Source organism: Lycorma delicatula, chromosome 5 (genome assembly GCF_047948215.1).
Source record: "Lycorma delicatula isolate Av1 chromosome 5, ASM4794821v1, whole genome shotgun sequence".
NCBI classification, from domain to species: Eukaryota; Metazoa; Arthropoda; class Insecta; order Hemiptera; family Fulgoridae; genus Lycorma; species Lycorma delicatula.
Genome location: NC_134459.1, coordinates 150592217 through 150605920, shown reverse-complemented (window position 1 = coordinate 150605920; position 13704 = coordinate 150592217). Strand labels below are relative to the sequence as shown.

At 32.9% G+C, this 13704-nt stretch overlaps 1 protein-coding gene across 2 annotated transcripts in view; it reads left to right on the top strand.

The window, feature by feature from the left end:
* LOC142324566 (uncharacterized) overlaps positions 1–13704 on the top strand; it is a 48980-nt gene that overhangs the window by 22923 nt on the left and 12353 nt on the right. For both annotated transcript variants that reach the window (XM_075365409.1, XM_075365408.1), the window contains one exon: positions 8452–8562. The gene's annotated coding sequence lies outside the window, so the exon portion shown is untranslated. The remainder of the gene's footprint in view (positions 1–8451; positions 8563–13704) is intronic.

The following is a 13704-nucleotide window of genomic DNA, read 5'->3' as shown; positions in this document are numbered from 1 at the left end:
TTCTAATTCATTTCCTCCGTATAACTCTTCAATATATTCCACCCATCTATCGACTTTACCTTTCGTATTATATATTGGTGTACCATCTTTGTTTAACACATTATTAGATTTTAATTTATGTGCCCCAAAAATTTTCATTAACTTTCCTGTATGCTCCGTCTATTTTACCAATGTTCATTTCTCTTTCCGCTTCTGAACATTTTCTTTAATCCACTCTTGTTTCGCTAGTTTGCACTTCCTGTTTATAGCATTTCTTAATCGTAGGTAGTTTCTTTTACTTTCTTCATCACTAGCATTCTTATATTTTCTACGTTCATCCATGAGCTGCAATATATCGTCTGAAACCCAAGTTTTTCTACCGGTTCTCTTTGTTCCGCCTAAGTTCGCTTTTGCTGATTTAATAATTTCCTTTTTAACATTCTCCCATTCTTCTTTTACATTTTCTACCTTATCTTTTTTACTCAGACCTCTGAGTATGTCCTCCTGAAAAATATTCTTTATCTCCTCTTTTTTTCTTCAGGTTTTTAAATCCCAATTTACATTTCATTATCACCAAATTACAGTCGCTATCAATGTCTGCTCCAGGGTAAGTTTTGCAGTCAACGAGTCGATTCCTAAATCTGTGCTTAACCATGATATAATCTATCTGATACCTTACAGTATCGCCTGGCTTTTTCCAAGTGTATATTTTTCTATTATGATTTTCGATCGATCTAACAATCAGATTATCCCGGTGAGGTGGTTGTAAAACTCTTTACCCGAAACGAAAAGCTTGCATTTTGTTTTTATCCGGTATAGGTTTAAGGGCTTTAGCGATTTCCGTACCGGTTTTACCGCTACACCGAACGTCAATTTACCATCGTCAATAACTTATATTGTACCTAGTGCACGGTACATCTCGAACAGTACGTCTTCAAAGGCCGACCGAGGCAACGTCTTCTAAGCGGTTAAAAATGTTACGTAAACAAATATCGTCTTCCTAGAGATGGTTTCTCTTCAAACCTAAGTAATTTTCACTAACGATGAAGCTATTATCTCTTTGACACTCGTTCCGTGAGGAAGGAAAAGTAATACGAGGAGAATTATTTACAATGCTACGATCGATTTAAGCTCCTGTTAATTTCCATGCCGATTGTGTTTTTTTTTTTCGCGAGGATGGGAATGTAAGACGAAAAGGATTTTTTTGGGGAGGGAGTTGACTAAAAAAGACCGATGGAAGTTAATCTAATCTAATTGATAATCGATTCTGGGAAAAAAAGAATCGTTTGAAAATTAAGAAAATTTAGTAAAATCCACAAGGCGTGAAAAATAAAATACTATTTTATATTACTAAGCGTTTATTACAGGAAGCGCACGTAGAAGTCTATTACATTATGTTTTATTATCGCGAATTGAAGTAGGTATTCATAGCATTATATGGAAAACATATAAAGTATAAATGTAATATACATAAAGTTTTATTATTAAGCGAGTTGTAGTATAGTATTATGTTAACGAAAACAAGATATAAGTCCTACTCACACAATTCTTAGTTCTTTGTTACTTAATAAGTTTTAGTAAAGGTGAAGGTCATCTTCGAGTTGTAAGAAGATACCTAGCACACGAAAATCTATCTTCAAAAACCGAAACGAAAAGTCAACGCTGTCGTGCACATAGTGAGTAAAAGAAATAATAATTAGTCGATTCTGTATAATTTTGTTTAAAGAATGAATAATTTTACCTGCGGTCCTTCAATTTGATATTCTGTTATTAGATATATTTCACGTAAATTTGTATCTTGTCAATTCAGAGAGTATCTTCTTTTAATACTTGCTGTAATCGTTATTATTCTGTCTTATATGTTTGTAACCGGTGATATTAAAACCGTCGTGTTAGATAAATAAACTTATTTTATGTTCGTTTTAATAATTTTTAGTTCGTGACAACACAATCTATGTAAGTTCATTAGTTCTTTATAAATTTGAGTATTGTTCGTAACGTAAAAACTAATATTTGCCGGTGTCACTATAGGTTGTAAATACTAGGATTCGTTAAATTTAGTTCCCGACAAAATCTTTTTCTTTGATTATTGATCGAAGTAATTTTGTTTATTAAATCTATTTTTTATGCGTGTCTACTTCTAGTAATGAATTAGAATTAGTATGACCGTAAAATATTTCAAATGGTGTTAATTTAGTGAAGAATGAATATTATTGCTGTGTATTTTTACTTTCTATTTTTTTTTTGTTTTTAAATTCTTGCCTGTTATTAAATATCCTTTTTTATACGGTTTCCTTTCTTAAGTACAGATTGATGCCGTGGAAATACAAACGATGCGATATATCGGAACGAACAAAAACTTCTATCGGTTAAATTAAATTCGATTATATATTTAATAGTCTGTACATCAGACGAAATTATTTTTTTTGTTTTTGGACCGTTTTAACTTAAACATTTCAATCTCGGGTTCATTTATTTAGTTCTGTAGTTAATTTACATAGTTTTAAGTAAAATAGTATCTTGTTCGTGTGTATAGAAAGAATTTTACATTTCAGGTAAGACGGTCGTATTAAAACCCCGTGTTTTCGCTTCCTAGGGTTTCTGTTTTTTATTAATTATTTATTAATTAAAAATTCACTCGATTAATATTACGTCAGAGTGTATATTTTTTTGAACATTTTGAAGCGATTAGATCAGTTTTAGGACGATTCTAAGATTTATTATAGAATTTTATAGTTTTTAAATGTAATATTAATTTTGCGAATAGACATCTTTCTTCACCGTTGAGAGCGCGTGTGTTGTGAGGTTGTGTACGTCGCCGGGCCAGCTGTACTTCCTTATTCTGTTGCTATTGGCGCAGACGGGATCACGGGATCACGTGATGCGCGCTGCTGCTCTGCGCACCTGGCTGAATACGGCTAAGCAACCCTTGCCGCTAACAAGCGCCTCTGCTTTTATTCACCACCTGATCTATCGTAACGGGTTTTCTATTACAGTAATTATCCTTTCAGTTAATGTACTAATTTTATTAATTAATATTTAAATTAAATTATCGTATTCCCTATAAGTAAACTACAGTATCTTATTATAATAAATAAATAAAAATATACATTTCATCCTCTTCAGTATTACTTGAACTATATTTACCGAAGGCTAAAACAGGAAAAGAAAGTATACATAATAATTAAAACTACGGTTGGCTGAGCCACGGCTTAGTCACAGATTGGCAACATATATTTTATTGAGAAAGATAAAATGTTTAAAATGATTGGTGAAAAATATGGAACACTTGTCACGGATTAAATCTAAGTCCAGATGACTTAGTAGCCTATATATATATATATATATATATATATATAAACACACCGAGTTGTTGGCGATGAAAAATCGGCAAAAAAGCTCCCTTAGCCTTGAAATCCGCCCTTACCGCGTCGAAGCGATTTTTCCAAAATCGTTGTTGTCACAGTTAAAAAGTCGAAAAAAAACCCCAAAAATACTAGATTTTCTGCTGAATTTTTTGACAAGCACGTTTTTGTTGCGCGACGCGGGTCCGGGCAGTTAAGTTTTGAAATTCGGCCTTAAGGGTTGATTTATAAAAAAATCGTAAACGAACGAACCGAGCATCAGAGTAAGAAAAGGAAGCTACCCAATACGTAAAATCGGCTCGGAAAACCGATTTTTCAACTATAAATGGATTATCTCAAACCGTTATCGGTATAGAACAGTGCCGTTAATTGAACCGAAACGAAAGTAGGATCGAGTTGAAAATCCGGTAGACTGTTAATTTGACGACCTCCAACAAGGCGGTGAAATTTGAAAGCGATTGGTCGGCCGGTTTTTCGCAAATTCAAGTATGAAATCCGGTTTCACGTTTTCTCAGGCGAAATGCAAACTTACAGCATTTCCGTATACCCGATATATGCATTATGACGGAGAGAAACCGTTCACGATTAAAAATGAGATTCGCCCAAGATAGGGTCAGGAAAGATGAACTAAAAATGAATTCTCAGCCAGTAAGACGGACAGCAAGCCAGACGGACAGCCAGCCAGCCAGCCAGGAGGACGGACAGACAGACAGACAGACAGACGGACGGAGAGCTAGCCAGCCAGCCAGCCAGGTTTTTAATTTTAATTGACCTCGATCTTTAACAATTAAATGTCTTCATTGCTAAAACTTTTATTAATTTAAGAACTTTAATTTTTAAATTTTCTTCTAAGAAATACAATTTTATTTTTATTCTATAGTCGGGTTTTTAATTTTAAATGATGTCAGCCAGTTAGACGGACAGCCAGCCAGAAGGACAACCAACCACACGTTACTGGAAAATCCTACAACTACGTTGTCAGCGTTGATTTGTGGTAGGCGTTCAATTTTCATTAAAATTGACAGGAGGGAGAGAGCGAAAGAGTAACAGAGAAAGATATAGGGTGAGTAAGAGAGAGAATAAGAGAGAGAGAGAGCGAGAGAGTAGACAAACAAACAGAGAGAGAGTGAGAGGCAGACAGACAGATAGAGAGAGAGAGAGTAAGAGAGAGAAACTGAGAGAGTTTATTTATTAAATTGTCATCAAAAGCATCTCTTGTAAATTCTGATGCATATCCAAGAAACGCGACGATAATATTCAGTAGCAACACGCGACTCTTGTATAGGCAATGTCCATAGCTCACATTACACTTGTACGGTCGGCAGACTGGTGTAGCCGCGAGACTTAACTTACAATGTACCTAGTCAGAGGAGTAGCAGAGGTAGCATCGGCAGTCGGGCCAAACTAAAGTACTGTAATTTCGCAACTAACTTAGAAAAAATTTCACTTGTATTGTAGGTAGACTGGTGTAGCCGCGAGAATTCACGCACCAGGTTCCTAGTCAGAGGTTCCGTACTAGCGTCGAAAGTCCGGCCTAATCAAACCCTTCTAATTTCACTATTTACAAAGAACAAATTTCACTTGTTTGGTCAGAAGACTGAGGTAACCGCGAGACTTAACGCACCAGGTACCTAGTCAAATGTGTAGAAGTGACAGAGTCGACAGTCAGGCTTAACTAATGTATTGTAATTTCACAACTTACATATAACAAATTACACTTGAATTGTCGGCAGATTGGTGTAGTCGCGGGACTTAACGCACTAAGTACCTAGTCAAAGGTGTTGCAGTACAGGCGGCGACAGTGGCCCTAAATACAGTATTGTAATTTCACAACTTACAAAATCATATATCACATGTACAACCGGGATACTGGTGTAGCCGCAAGGCTTAACGCACCAGGTTCCTAGTCGAAGTTTTTGCAGTGCTTCCGTGGACAGTCGAACCTATTTAATATATTGTAATTTCACGACTTACATAGAACTAATTTCACTTGCATGTTCGGCAGTCTGGTGTAACCGCGAGATATAACGCACCAGGCTCTACTCAGAGGTATATCGGTGCTAGATTTGATAGTCGTGCCTAATTAAAGTATTGTAGTTTCACAACCCTAATAGAACAAACTTCACTTCTATGCTCGGCAGCTGGTGTAGCTTCGTGGTTTAACTCTCCAGGTACCTAGTGAAAGGAGTGGAAATCACTAGTGTAGCCGCGAGGCTTAACGCAGTAGGAACCGAGTCAGAAGTCTAACAGTGGTAAAGTATCGTAAATTCCCTACTTACATAGAATAAATTTTACTTTTATTGTCGGCAGACTGGTGTAGCCGCAAGACTTAACTCACCAGGAACCGAGTCAGAGGTTTTGCCGTGTAGCTTTGAATTTCGGGCTAATTAAACTATTGCAATTTCACAGCTTAAAAAGAATAATTTCACTTGTATGTTCGGCGGACCGGTGTAGCCGCGAGGGTTAACGCTCAAGGAACCTAGTCAGACGTGTAGCAGTGGTAGCATCTCCATTCTGGCTTAACTAAACTATTACAGTTTTATTATTGTTTCATGACTTACATAGAACAAATTTCACTTGTATAATCGGCAGAACGGTAAAGCCGCAAGACTTAACGCACAAGGCACACAGTCAAATGATGTGTAGTAGTACAACCGTCGACAGTAGGTCCTAACTAAAATATTGTAAGTTCAGAACATCCATAGGTAATATTTCACTTGTACGGTCGGCAGCTAGTGTAGCCGCGAGACTTAACGCATCATGTACCTAGTCAGAGGAGTAGCAGTAGTGGCGTTGGAAGTCGGGTCTAGCTAAAGTATTGTAATTTCAGAAGTTGCTTAGATCAAGTTTCACTTGTATTGTCGGCAGACTGGTGTAGCCGCGAGATTTAACGCACCAGGTATCTAGTCAGTTGAATAGTGGTGCTAGTGTCGACAGTCGTGCCTAACTAAACTTACGTAATATCACAACTTACATAGAAAAAAATTCCATTGTATGGTTGGCAGACCAGTGTGGCCGAGAAATAACGCACCAGATACCTAGTCAAACATTGCTTTGGTCGCCATTCTTCATCAAAAAGCACATTGTGCTTAAAACCGTCAATCGATAATTGAGCGATAATAACCATAGATTGATTTGAGAAAATATATTAGTAGTAAATTTGTTGAACTCATTTTCATCCATTTACACCACCGGGATAGACTAGTGGTTATATCGACATCGAAAATCAACTGATTTCGAAATCAAGGGAGTATAAAGTTTCAATAATAGTAAAGGTAGATAATGGAGGTATAATAATCGCAGATGGGTGTGAGAAAATGCTTCAGCAGTAAATTTGTTTAAATAATTTTTTTGGCTAGAAAAATTTTTTTTGGAGCAGCACCACCGCTAGTTTTGTCTACAAGCCTTGATTGCTTTTTTCTATTCTTCTGAAGGAAATGAGATCTTTTGTGTGATTCAACAGAAATATAAGAACACGAAAGATTTTTTATAATATTGTTTTAAACTAATCGTAAATGATATAGCGGAACCAGAATAGGAGATCCTAATCTTATTGGGAGTAAATAATATCGTGTGTTCGAGATTCGACAAGGATATTAAGAGAAGACAGAGAAAGACATACACACACACACAGATAGAGTGAGAGAGAGAGGCATACACACACACACAGCGAGAGAGAGAGAGAGAGGACTTACACACACACAAACAGAGGAAGAGAGAGAGAATTGGTCAAAATGGTGTCTCTGAACATAATGTGTGGTGTTGGAAGATAAAACTTTTCTGGTTTTACTAATGCCTGCCTAACAACATTCTTCTCTCCTACAGTTAGTGCCTCTCTCTTTGACACTGCTCTTTTATATAATGGTTTTTCCTATCCCTGCTATCCCACTCACACAAAAAGCAACAGAACTTAGTGTATCCAAGTTGCAGTACAAGTAAAAGCACAATTTCTTCCAGATCTCTACAAATATGCCATAAATATTTGTTTGAATCTTGCTCATACAAGTTTCATATTTTCATAAGACTCCATGTTAACAGCATGCTAATGGTATTGATGGGTATTTATTTCTAATATGAAGTAGAACAGTTTTCAAACTAAGCTTTGATGAGTCAATAAAAAGTCGCCATTTGTCACGATGGTGCATATGTTCCAAAGCTTCCAGTAAAGAATCCATATCATTACAGTATACTAAGTTTTCATACTAAGAAAGGAAATGTTCAAATTCTGATTCTCATAGAAATCACTTATTTTAGTGTTTGGTTGTAAAAAATGTCATCCTTTCAGTCTTGGTGCCAGTATTTTTGCTTGATTATTTGTTAAATTTAAATCACGAACCAGATCATTTAATTCTGACTGATTAATTAAATGGGATTCAGTAAATCTGTTTTCTAAAAATTTTGGATCTCTTTCTTCATCGCCTGATAAGTCAACACAAGATTCAACATTTTCATCTTCATCTAAGTTCCATGTTTCTGAAATTGAAAGCTCTTGGCTATGGCCGCATGGCAGAGGGAATATCAGGATATTAAACAGTACATCTAATTTTAGCTGTTATTCCAGATATCTTTATTTCATAAACATAACAGTCTATGGTGTGATCCTTTGGTTCTCTCCAAACCACTGGAATTGTAAACGGTACATGATGAAATCCATTTGGCCAATCAGTCAACAATATTACACAAGAAGCGCAGCAAATCTGAGGAGCCCAAGATTGGTCCTGATCACTTAATTTACATCCAAAATACAGTTCATATGACATTTTTATTAGTGAAGTTATATTTCTTTTCTGAGAGGGGAGTTATATTTCTGTTTAATTTTATCAACATTAACGTTAACTACAGAGTGACTGAAAAATAGACCCTCACAAGAACAACATATACACTAATCCATACATGCACGATCCTTAATAAACTGCAAAAAATTCTTACCTTTTAGTTCATTACTCCTCTGATATTGTTGGACAATGTAATAATTTAATTGTGGCTGTCCTATATGTGTATGCTAAGCAAATTACAGGAACAATTTATTTTTATTTAATAAATTATACAAAAAAATCATAAACATCTTTACTTTGTTGCATTCATTTTTTTTTGTTTTTTATTACAGCAAGTAGATTTACTACAGCTGAAAGAACTACTTGTTATCGAAAAAGATCGTTTAGCAATTGAAGACACAAACTTGAATAAATCAGTAAATTTAGAAGTTAAAAATGAAGTGGTAAGTAAGGATATTAGATTCTGCATACAGTGAAAACACCAATTGTCCAGATGAACCTTTGCAAGGCCAGATCTGGATAATTGTGTAAAAATTTACTTTAATAAGTTTTACAAAGTCTAAAATACATATATGTTTTTGCTAAATGAATTGAAAAAAGTTAAATTAAAAAACCAGTAAAATTAAGGTCGAAAAAAAAATCCCTATTGAAGTGAAGATTTATTTGAAAAAATTAAAATTATAAGTTAAAATTTTTTCAAACAATGTATTAGCTTTTTTAAGTTGCCTAATCTGGATTTAAGCTTTAAAATTTTTGAAATATGTTTTTTTTTTTAGAAATATTTTTGTTTTCCTTAGTGTGGAAATTTCTAAAACAAGAGGCAGCACAAAAACCAATATCATATTCATAGCGATAATGTTGCAATTCATTTCTTATGTTTGTTATACAAAAAACATCTTATTCTGTGTAGGTTTTTTGTGTATCTTGAATATGTGACTGGAAATGTCATTACACAGAGAGAGAATTAGAGGATCTTCTCAGAGGGTCTACTTTTTTTGGAAATGACTATGATGAATTTCAACAATTTTCTCTCTGAATTGAAGAGGATTGTACTTCTCCCCACTTTTCTTATGTAAACTGTGAGCATTGAATACAGTGATATTTAAAAGTTGTCAGAACTGCTTTTTTTTGTCTTTTTCTTTTGAATGGATATGCTCTCAGCATTTGATCCACCTTATCAACTCAATCTATAAAAATATAATTGTTGACAACATTTGGAACTATTGTCTTCTTTCTTTCCATACTACTTCTACGCCATTTATGTTAGTCGTCAAACACAAGACATGTTGTTTATCTTCCCACTTGAACATCATTTTACCCTCCTTATCACACATTGAATGAATTTCATTTTTATTTAATTTTAAAATAGATTTATATTGTGTTTGAAGCTTATGGGTTTTTCATCTTTTTTCTTTTCAAAACCTCTTCATCCATTCAGTATGTTTCTTCTTTCCCTCTATTCATCTTCTTCCTATTGTTTCTCTTTTTTGTTCTTGATCAGTTTTGTAATTTCATCTCTAAATTTCCTTCTGTCCTTTGAAATCTCCTTCTGAGATGTTGAGTCGTTCCAGGTCATCTTGTGTTTCTTTCATTCAAATCGACTTTAATTTACTTACGTTGACGATGTTGGAAATTTTTTTAGCAAGTCTATCTTCACTCATCCTGTATAAGTATCATATATATTTTTGCTAAATGAATTGCAAAAAGGTCATTTGAAAAACCAAGTAAAATAAACATAAATAAAAAATTTCCGGTTGAAGTGAAGATTTATTTTTTCAAATAATGTATTATTTTTTCTTTAATTTCTTAATTTGGATTTAAGCAGTCCAGTTTGTCAGATATCTCAAATCAGCATCCTACTGTATTGTTTTTCATTATTATGGACTTGCACGTAAATTTTGGATTCCATGCAGTTCATTTGTGAACTCGTATATATTAATTATTTAGCAGGTTAAACTTTGTAAGTCCATTTTTTTTTTCTGTGTACATAAATGTCTATATATACAATATAATATTCTTTCAGCCTCTGCAAAGCACGGAATTAATGAAACACTCTTACCTCTTAATTTCTTACTTCAAAATGCTTTCAGGCCTAAGCTCATCCTCAGTGATAACTTTTATAAATTATGTAACTGTTCACAATTTATATAATAAATATTAGCTTTTTACATTGTGTAAAAATTGTTTGTTTAAAATAAAAATTAATTAAACAACTTAAATTAATTAAACTTCTAAAAATATTTTAAATGTTTTTAAAGATTTTTTTATTTATAACAAATAAATGTTCAGTCAATAATGAAAAAGTATTACAATAATTATTAATTTATCATATCTTATCTTTGGATAGAAACTTAATTTTAATAAAAGTATCTCCATCAAATTCTGTTTGCAGATTTATAAGGCTGAATTCACGTTTAAATATTTTATTTTGTATATTATAAGGCTAAATATTCATCTTCAATATTTATTTTTTCAACTATTTCCAAATTACCTTCTAAACTAAATAATCAAAATTATTAAAAAATTGTCAGCAACATTTGAGAACCCTATTATTCTGTTTTTAAATGATTTAAAATGTTCTATAAATCTATCTTTAAATTATGTATTTGTTTTATATATCTTTTCATAATTGTTCCATTTAATTTTATAAATACCAGAAGACCCACATTTATTTTTTACTTTTTCATTATTATAAAATTTTTAATGTTTTATTATATGATTATCAGGTTTGTATTTTTTATTTGTATACGCATCAAATTTAGTTTTCTATAATTTTATTTGTATAAGAGTATTTTACATAAACATTTCACTATTTTTATGGATAATATTTGTATTACTGAAATATTCTGGATTATATTTTTAATATCAGTCAATGATGTATGATATCCGTTTTTTTATAGCTATGTTCTTTATACTAAAATTACAAAATTTCCATTTGTCGTTTATGTATTTTACTGCTCTGTATATCATGTACTTAAAAATATTAACCTTCTGGGACCAAATATGATTAGAATTCCTATTTATAATAATTTCATTTCAGGTAGGTTTTTTATATAATTCAGTTATTATTTGATTGTTTTTATTTTATTATTTACATCTAAATAATTTATTTTTCTGTTATGTTCCATTTCATATGTAAAATATATGTCTTCACCTGCTTTTATTAATATATTTTCTATTTAGAAAATATATTAATAGGATTTAGAAGAAACAATGAATGGCATAGATGAGTCCTACGCAAGAACTATTGCATGAAAATAAACAAGAACAAAACAAAATTAATGAAATGTAGTAGAAATAACAAAGATGGACCGCTGAATGTGAAAATAGGAGGAGAAAAGAGTATAGAGGTAGAAGAATTTTGTTATTTGGAAAGTAGAATTACTAAAGATGGACGAAGCAGGAGCGATATAAAATGCCGAATAGCACAAGCGAAAAGAGCCTTCAGTCAGAAATATAATTTGTGTACATCAAAAATTAATTTAAATGTCAGGAAAAGATTTTTGAAAGTATATGTTTGGAGTGTCGCTTTATATGGAAGTGAAACTTGGACGATCGGAGTATCTGAGAAGAAAAGATTAGCTTTTGAAATGTGGTGCTATAGGAGAATGTTAAAAATCAGATGGTTGGATAAAGTGACAAATGAAGAGGTATTGCGGCAAATAGATGAAGAAAGAAGCATTTGGAAAAATATAGATAAAAGAAGAGACAGAATTATGGGCCACATACTATGGCATCCTGGAATAGTCGCTTTAATATTGGAAGGACAGGTAGAAGGAAAAAATTATGTAGGCAGGCCACGTTTGGAATATGTAAAACAAATTGTTAGGGATGTAGGATGTAGGGGGTATACTGAAATGAAACGACTAGCACTAGATAGGGAATCTTGGAGAGCTGCATCAAACCAGTCAAATGACTGAAGACAAAAAAAAAAAACTTTTCTATTGAGATTGAGTAATCAATGGGTTTATCTGGGTACATATTAGTTATATCTAAGCTAGTAATTATAGTTTTAATAATTTTTAACTTATTTAATTTATTAATTCATTCCTGTTTTTTATATTATATTTATATTCTAAATTTATCTTTGATTTAATTGCTTTATCAATAATTTTAGTAAAATGTAACTTGGGACTGTTTTGAGATTAATTAATGGTCTTGTTGGTATACCTTCCTTATGTAATTTTGGGAAACCTGTGTAAGTTTTGGGGTGTAAGGTATATGTGGATAATCTGATATGATATTTTAATTTATTGTTATTATTAAATATTTCCTTGTATATTTAACTATGGAATCTTTTTTTTAATTTTTAAAATTTATTGTTGGGTCATTATTTTTTTTAAAACCATTTCATTTATATATTCATTGTATTTCTCAATTGAAATAACAGGAGTTTTTGTTTCATCGTATTCTTCCGGTATTTATAAGATTAAATCCAACAATTGCAAAAAGATTACAAAATGTAAAAAGCTAATAGTTATTGTGTAATTGTAAACAGTTTAAGAATTTATAAAAGATATCACTGAGGATGGGCTTAGGCCCAATAGCGTTTGATGAAGTAAAAGATTAAAGGTGAGTTTCTCTAATTCTGTGATTTGCGGAGGCTGAAAGAATATTATATTGTATATATATATATATATATGGGTGTAACATTTAGGATCAGACTTTGTAACTTTTCTCCAAAGTAACATCTTTTAACAAAAGTCAGATTGAGCCTTCATAGGTTGTGCTTGGAGGTATCCTGAACAAATAGGAGAAATTTTTCTGGTGAACTGAATCTAAAAAAACTTCATAGCTTCATTTATCATCAAATCACACCTCACTAGATCGCATTTAGAGTTGTAACTCGGAACCTAGTTTGACCCCTTGAGAGGCATCACTGAAAGGTCTTTTTTAAGAAATATTCCATCTGCTGAACCAAGCAACACCAGAGTTTAGAAAAGGCAGCATTTGGATATGTTGGGCTGCCACTTAGAAGATAACATGCAACTGGAAGCATTGCAATGCCCTAACACTACACACACGAATAAGAAAAATACAAAGTCCAAAATCAAATCAAAGCAAATCAAATCATCCACATTTCCACACACAAAGTAAACTTGCTGCAGCAGACTGGTAAACTAAAAATAATAACTGGCTGAATGGACCAATACAAAATTCTCATCATGGGTCTGCAGGAAATAAGAAACACTGACCAGGATGTCATGGAATCTCCAGGATATAGACTCTACAAAGGTATACCTGGAAAGAGAGTGATGAAAAAGTCCCACAGTTTGGAAACAGTGTCAAAGGTAAAATTCAGAGGTGAGCTCTCAGAACTTTTTGAGATCAAAACAGGACTGTGCCAAGGCAATGAGTTCTCACCATTCTTGTTCAACTGTGCTCTAGAAATGGTAATTAGGGAATGGCTCAAGGTCAAAAAGGTGTCTCCCAAAAGTTAAAATGGGTGGAAAACTAGTTTTGCTGACGACTTGGCACTTGTAGCAAATTGCATTGATGAAACTAAATCATGGATATTAGTACTTCAAAACATTACAAATAAAATTTGACCCAAAATTAACCCAATTTAAATACCTTGGAGAAAT